A 7,684-nucleotide genomic window follows, 5' to 3' on the forward strand; every position below is an offset into this window, starting at 1 on the left:
TTAAACCAAACAAGCATTTAATACTTTTTTTTAACCTTGCAGGTGAATGAGTTAATAATTCTTAAAGTTATATTTTATATTTATTTTCAATTAAAATTTTATACTAAAAAATTATTTTATTAATTAAAATATACAATTCATAAATTATATAATAATAAAATAATTATAAAATAATTATACTCTAATTATTTTTTTAGTTAATAATTATATAAGGTAATCACATTATAATAAAATAATCATTAAAATTACAGACCGACTAATAACATACAATCAATTATCAAAACAATCCATAATTTAGTAATTAATATTTATGTTGAGTAATTAACTAATATTTTTATTTACAAAATTATAAATAATTTTGATAATTGATTACATAGCCTATACTTGTTCCGTTTATAATTTCAATGATTGTTCTATTACAATGTAAATACTTTACATAATTGACAATTGAAGAAAAAAAAAATTATATTGTGATTATTTTATAATTATTTTATTATTATGTAATTTTTAAATTTTTTATTATATTAAAATATATTTTAATTAATAAAAATAATTTTTAGTATAAAATTTTAATTAAAAATAAATACAAAATATATTTTATACTATAAATATATCTTATATAATACATAAAAAAACATTTAAATGTAAAATTTATATTAATAAACTATTTTATCAATCAAATAAAAATTTAAAAATTATATTATAACTTATCCGTCAACTTTTTTAAAATTAATTTAATTTCTTTAACTACAGTTATAATAATTAATTAAAATTTAATTATAATATATATAATTTAAAATTTTTGCTACAATCTTTAACATTCCAAAAATTTTAGATTTCTTTATTCAATAGACTTTTTCCTATATAAAAGTGTGTAATTATATAAATATAATAGAGGGATAAACTAAACTGAGCAATATCTCAAATTTTTCAAATTTTATAAAAATAAAATTGAAGCAACAATTGAGCTAGTGGCAAGTGTCGCATTGTTTGAATAAAACAACAATGTGTTGTGCACTAGGCATAAAGGTTATGACGCGTCGTTTCGACATGTCATTTCCCTGCGTTGTAACCTCTGCATTTTGGTTGGATTTAAAAATAAAAAGGTTATAATTAGGGTGATTATTCATTCAAATAAAATCAAATTAAATTAAATTATTAAATTTAAATTATATATTTTGAAAGTTAAACTTAATTAAAATGGATAAAAAATTAAATCGAAGAGAATCATTTTATTTGGATTTGATTCGATTTAAATCAATCAATTTTAATTTTTTATTATTTTTTAATTTAAACTTATTTTAAATGGAGGGAATTAAATAGAGCGAATTAGAGAGGTTAAGAGTAGTGCTCAAGTAAGAACTGTAGGTCTTTCATTGCACGTTGTCCGACTTATATGAGAAGCGATTAAATTAAGATACAAGCTCAAGATATGAGAGTAGGAGGTAAGTAATGAAAAGAACCCTTTACTGGGAAGCAGTGTGCAGTGACGAATTAATAAAGCAGAGGGAAGCTGCAAGGAAAGCTTCTGCATGAATCCTCCCCTCTGGGCGGGAATGGAGTCCATCACTTGTTTTTGGGATGTTTGGTTCAGCTGTTGTGTACAATTGACAACTGATAGTAACATATGAATTAGAATATTTGATAAACTTAGAGTAGTTGAAATGATACTCATCAATTACAGTTTGTATTAATTTTATTTTTAGAACCGTTTCTCATCAGCTAATAGCTTTTTTTTTTTACTATATTATCATTTTTTATTTAACTCGAAAATTAATATTTTTAATTCTTTTATATTTTTATTTATAATTTTAACATTTTAATTAATGTATTTTAACTTTGTTAAAACATTTTTTATTAATAACATAAAATATAAAATATTTATCTATATCTAAAAACTTAAAATTAATTATAAGTTTTTTTATCAACAATAATAATTACTTTATTATTTTATTTATTGTCACGATCCAACCTATGGGCCGAACCGGCACTAGGACCTGGGCCAGCCTAAAGCCCCCGAGGCCTGTAGTAAGCCTAACTATTCCTCAACCCATAACCAAGCCCACAATTTAGGCCCAATATGCATATAAAATAATTGAAATTAAACTGTTATAATTTTATTTCGGGCCAACTTAGCCTAGAAATTATCAGAAACTAAAATTAGAGGAGCCCAGCTCAACCCTGTTACCTCATTTACAAACTGTTTAAATACCATACAAATCTTCATTTATTAATCTAAAAAATTTAAATTAACACGATTCCTAACAAGGTCCACACTACTACTAACACATGCGGAGTTCTAGATTTTAAATTTAGAAAAGATAGTAAAACAATTAAATAATCGACGTTAAACCTGCGAGGAAGAAAACAGGTTGCTCCGTAAAATAACTCCTCCTGTGGCCTGGAAAAATATTGAACATGAGTGAGCGTTTGACTCAGAGAGTAAAATATCAATTTTAACCATAATCTCTATAACTATCTAAGACTAATGCACCCTGTAGAGTGAAATGCAACAACAGCAATAATTTCACATCATAGCAGCAAAAAGGTAATTTGGAGCACTCACACACCCAGTAATATCAATAATAATATATGGGAGCTGATCCTGATGCCTCTCTTAAATCCAACCTGGTGCCAGCGAAGAACTCAAGCCGGACTTTCGCTTAATAAACCAAATCGGGGTCCCAGCGAAGAACTCAAGCCGTGACTACCCCCGAAGGATCGGGTCCCAGCGAAGATCTCAAGCCGTGACTACCCGTCCTGTCCATAGTCCACACCACATCACACGCACGGCAACGCACGCACACTGCTCCAAATTACCACAACAACATCCATGACACTTTAACAGTTATAAATGCAACATAAATCGTGCCTAGAGTTTAACTACGCACGCACACTGCTCCAAATTACCACAACAACATCAATGGCACTTTAACAGTTATGAATGCAACATAAATCGTGCCTAGAGTTTAACTACATAAATATATGCATATAAGTGATGCATGGGCATGCTTGAACATATAATAATATCGAAATTACAATTAAAATTAATATTTTACTCACAGTACACCGATGACTATTGTGGCTGCTGGATCCAGAAAAATAGCTGATCTCGATCACCTGATAATTAAATTATAAATTTATTAGTACTAAGTTAGAATAAAATTCTAAAGAGACAATAGACAGCTTAATTTATGTCGGAAATCCGGCAGAGTTTCCCCTATACCTGGGACCTACCCAACCTGCAAAAAGGCTCAAATAACACTTCTAAATTCAACTCATATCTCATCATCATTATATGGCCCCTCCTGGGCCCTCCAAACCAAGCAATACTCAAAACCTTAAAAATTACGTTTTAGTTCCTATAATTGACATTTTACAAAAATCCACTCAAACAAGCTCTATAAATTCTAAAATTTTGCCCTGCGGTCTTTAATAATATTATAAGGCTATTGCAAAATGAATTGTAATTTTCTAATCACCCATGAATATTTTATTCAAGAATTTTACTCGATTCCATAAGTTTCCAACATCTAACATATTCTTAATTCAACCTAATTAAATATTCACATATTTAAACCTCCATCCTCAAGCTTCAACCAATAATATAAAATTTAATTATCTTAATTTCAAATAATCTTATATGCCCATATGCTAAAAATCTAACTAAAATCCATCTATATTTTTCAAAAATATTCTACAATCACTCAAAAATTCAACAAACACCATAGAATATCTCCAAATAATTTTACTTTCATCATATATTTTTCTTAGAATTTTTCTCCAATTTTTTCCTGTTTAAGAAACACTATATTTATGCTCCACAGACAGAGAAATAATAAAAATTGTCTTACCCGAAGTTTATCTGTGTCTCAAAAATTCCGAAAATTTATGAGGAAGCCTCTGGAAGTTGAATTATCTCCATAGCCCACCGAGCCATCACGAACCACATCAAGACGGTGGCGTCGCCATGACATTTGCCGGATCTGATCATACCACCATGTTCCTCTCCTCTTCCTCAGTCCATAGGTGGTCTCGGATCGTCGATCCAATGGTCGGATCATCGTAGATCTGACGAAAAAGCTTGAAAAACTCAAAATTTCTCTCCTCCATATCTCACTCATCCAACCTCCATTTGCTGCAAAATTGGTATCAAAAGAAAGGTCTCGGAACAAGCTTTCCAACGACACCTGAATCGCCTCGATCGGACATCGGATGAAGTCGGAATCACGCCGGAAATTTGCTGCCCACTGTGCGCGCGTTTTCTCTCTCTTCTCCCTCTCTTGCCGCCGTTTCTGGTGGTTATGGCCGTCACCGGAGGGTCGCCGGCCGGGTGGGGAGCTGCTCGGGAGGTCCCCGGCCGGTCACCGGAAAAAGAAAGAAGAAGAAGAGAGGGAAGGAGAGGAGAGAGAAGAGAAAATGGGGGGGGGGTTTCCTCCTCCCGTTTTTGATATATATATATATATATATATATATATATATATATATATATATATATATATATATATATATTTTTTTTTTTTTTTTTTTAATAAATTGGGTGGGTGTGACAGTGGAAACCCACTGTCACACGCCAAAATCCCATCATCATTTTTTTTTTCTGGATGTTACATTTATATTTTTAAAATTATTTAATTATTTTTTTAAAAAAATTAATTATTTTCTTATTTCAATGATAAAATAAATGATATAATATAATAGATTAATAATTATATATTTATTTTAATAATATAATAAATGATATAATATATTAATTTAATAATTGTGTATTTAATTTAATGATAAAATAAATAATATAATATAATAAATTAGCTATCATCAGCCACCAGTTATCAACTCAACTCAACTCAACTCAACTAAGATTTGGAGTCGGCTAAATGGATTCGCTTTCTCCACTCTAAATGATTTTGGGTTAAATCCTCAGAAATGTGTAATGCTTCTAGGTCATGTTGTACTACTCTCTTCCAAATCAATTTAGGTCTACCCCTTTTTTTCTTTCTATCATCTAACCTAATGTGCTCTACTTGTCTAACTGGAGCCTCCGTATGTCTATGCTTCACATGACCAAACCATCTCAATCTCTCTTCTCTCAACTTATCTTCAATTGACACCACTCCTACCTTTTCTCTAATATTCTCATTACGGACTTTATCTAGTCTAGTATGGCCACTCATCCACCTTAACATTCTCATCTCTGCAACTCTTATCTTAGACGCATACGACTCTTTCAGTGCTCAACATTTACTGCCATATAACATAGCCGGTCGTATGGCTGTACGGTAAAATTTTCCTTTCAACTTATTGGGAATTTTACGATCACATAAAACTCCCGTGGCACATCTCCACTTCAACCATCCGGCTTTAATCCTATGACTAACATCCTCCTCACATCCTCCATCTACTTGAAGGACTGAGCCTAGATATTTAAAGTGATTACTTTTGGACAGTACCACTCCATTCAAACTAACTCCTTCCCTATCACCAGTTTGGCCTTCACTGAACTTGCAATGCATGTATTCTGTCTTCTTCTACTTAACTTAAAACCCTTTGACTCTATACTTCTCCAAAGCTCTAGCTTTTTATTGACTCCTTCTCGTGTCTCTGTAGACCCTTATTTTGTGATGAGTATGTGCATTGAGGCCGTGGGAAACTCGATGATGAAAAATTATATGACTGTAAGATGCAATTGGAGGCATGGAGCTGAATTATTAATTCCGTGGCATGATCTTGAAAAAAATAAAAATAATAATAAAGTTTTGGAGAAATTAATTTAACTAAATTTAAATAAAATTTTATTTTATTTAAATTTACTATGGATAGTTCTTAAATGAATCTAATTAAGTTTAATTGGCCTCCATGGGCCTAAGAAAGCCTAGTTATGAATTTTAAATGGGACCCATTTAATTATTTTCTAAAAATTAAAATAACAAAATATATCTCACCTCTTTGGCCCCACTCTCTTCCTCACTCCCTATTGGTGTCACCCCCTTTCCCTCTCTTTCTATTGGTTGGAACACCTCACCCATATTCCAGTCTCATCCAAATTCATCAATCCTAGTCATTTAAGTTATTTGAACTTTATCACATTGGGACTCCAAACCCTACCACACCTCTTCCTTACTCCCTATTGGTGCCTTCCATTTTTTTCTGTCTTCCTATTAGTTGAAACACCTCACCCATATCCCAATCTTATTGGAATTCTGCAATCGTAGTTATTTAAGTCATCTAAACTTTATCACCCTAAGACTCCAAAGCCTACCACACCTCTTTCTCACTCCCTATTGGTGCCTTCCATTTTTTCCTGTCTTCCTATTGGTTGAAACATCTCACCCATATCCTAGTCTTATTCGAATTCTGCAATCGTGGTTGTTTAAGTCATCTAAACTTTATCATCCTAAGACTCCAAACCCTATCACACCTCTCTCCCAAAATCCTATAAATACCCTACTAGAGAAGAAAAGAAAAAGGAGATGGGAGGAAAGAGGAAGAGAAAATTCAGAGCTATAAGAAATTTAGAGATATTCAAAACCCTTTGAGTTCTTCCTTATTTTTTCTTTTCTTCAAGAAGATTTTCATACAAGATTTCTGGAAGGTCAGTTTTTATTGTTTTCTTTTCAAAATATATGCCACACAATATTTTAATTCCATGCTCTTTGTCTTCAATTTATTTTTTATGTTCATATAGATTATGTAATCATGTTTAATTTGAGAGGATACACAACTCTGCACATATTTAGTTTCTGTCTCTCATATTTTTATTATTTTTCTTTATTTTCTGAATCTGTAAAAAATTTGTAAAATTATATTCATATTCTACACAAAATTTCATTAATTTTAGGCTCAAGAATCACAAAAAAAGCTTTAATATTTTGTAAGTTATGGTTGTTTGAAGTTAGGATTCCTGTAAAATCTGATTTGCAGGATATTCGACTTGTGGAGCTCATATCTCCCTTGTTCCTTAATATTTTTGTGTAAATCTAGTGTCTAAAATTAACTTCAGAATCTTATGAATCTTTTTCAATTGGTCTTGCATTCATATCTATTGTGGTTAATGAGTTATGAATTTTACAAAAAAGTAGTACGATTCTGTCACTTAGAAAAGTTACGATTTATGTAGACCATTCGGTTAGGGTTTTGTTTGATTTATAAATTTTATGATCTTGTATGATATGTAGGCTGTCTTCTGTAATTTTTTTTATGATTTTTAGGCATGTATAACTATTTTTGAAAAATTGGATTTCTTGCTACCGTTAATCTGCCAGAATTTAGAAATTGTATATTTGTGCATGTTCTTGTATTTTCTTGGGTTTTAATTGATATTTGATCTATTTTTCTGTGTTCTTTTAATTCAAGAAGTGTTATGAAGTGTTTGGATCATGTTATAAGACTTAGACCATTAGGTAGTTGTAACTAATTAGGAATCTTAACCCTTTAGGAGACTAGAGTTAGAATCCAATGTAAATTGTTATTAATATTTTCTTTATTTCTTTTATTTTCTTTAGTTTCTTTATTTTTTATTACAAACAAATATGGAGCTAAATGGGAGTAAGCCAGAGATATTATTGCCATACTAGAAGAGAAGACCCTTTTTTAAGGGTAGCTTGCCCCAATGGCAACTGCATTTACCAACAGGTAAGTAGCTCTGAACTTCTCGAATAACCATTGGCATGAAATTGTAGTAATA

The sequence above is a fragment of the Hevea brasiliensis genome, chromosome 8 (genome assembly GCF_030052815.1).
Source record: "Hevea brasiliensis isolate MT/VB/25A 57/8 chromosome 8, ASM3005281v1, whole genome shotgun sequence".
NCBI lineage: Eukaryota > Viridiplantae > Streptophyta > Magnoliopsida > Malpighiales > Euphorbiaceae > Hevea > Hevea brasiliensis.